This window comes from Formica exsecta, unplaced genomic scaffold, assembly GCF_003651465.1.
Source record: "Formica exsecta isolate Colony F162 unplaced genomic scaffold, ASM365146v1 scaffold175, whole genome shotgun sequence".
Classification (NCBI taxonomy): domain Eukaryota; kingdom Metazoa; phylum Arthropoda; class Insecta; order Hymenoptera; family Formicidae; genus Formica; species Formica exsecta.
This window is the reverse complement of record NW_021849067.1, coordinates 849347-850107: the sequence shown is the minus strand read 5'-3', so window position 1 is coordinate 850107 and position 761 is coordinate 849347. Positions and strand designations below refer to the sequence as shown.

Here is a 761-nt window from a genome sequence, read left to right as displayed (position 1 = left end):
GGTGGGTGGGGGGGAAGGGCCAAGAAGACTTCAAGACAACCTCAAGACAGAAGAGTGCAAGAAAGAAGATACAAGAGGATACCCAGGGGAATAATTAGGATTATAGTTAGGAGAAAAAAAAAACCTAAAATGAGGGCGTAGCATATAATTAACTTATTCGCACGTTCATCGTCGCAAAGCATTATATTAAGATTTTCTTACTTTGTATGCAAAGATTTCTATTGCTCTTTATGATCTTTTAGTAGAAGTAAGGATGGACGAAAAGACGAAAAAGTACTATGTGTAAATCGAGCATGCTATTCCTGCTATAAAAAGCGATAAAGCCACGTGAAAGCCAAACGCAAATCGTGAATCATGATCGCATTTTTATTTTGCACGAGTGAAATAAAGTCGGGTCGCGACTTTTTACGGATATCGAAAGTACAAAATTTAAGTGAAAAACCGAGAATATATGCCAAGCAAATAATGCGAATCGATTCTGGACATCTTCTCAATGTGCCAGAAATTTGGGAGAAGAGATTTGGCATCGAGTGGCCAGCGGATGTGATTGAACGTTCTCTCACGAGTGCGTCTTCTTAAGTTCAATTGGGGTGAACTGCCGAGTTTTCGTTGTTGACACTACCCAGAGGTGGAAATCGCTGGACCGTATGTAATCTGTATGATTAATCCCGATCGACGAGATTATTCCGCATATAATCCGCAAATGAAACACGAGAGTCTATACTGAGAGACTTTCGATGTAAAGGATATATATATATATA

The 761-nt window shown here is 39.3% G+C and overlaps 1 protein-coding gene across 1 annotated transcript in view; it reads left to right on the top strand.

Moving 5' to 3' along the window:
* The window catches only part of LOC115233425 (ATP-dependent RNA helicase WM6), a 10095-nt gene that overhangs the window by 7053 nt on the left and 2281 nt on the right, over positions 1-761 (top strand). The gene's annotated exons all lie outside the window — the stretch shown is intronic.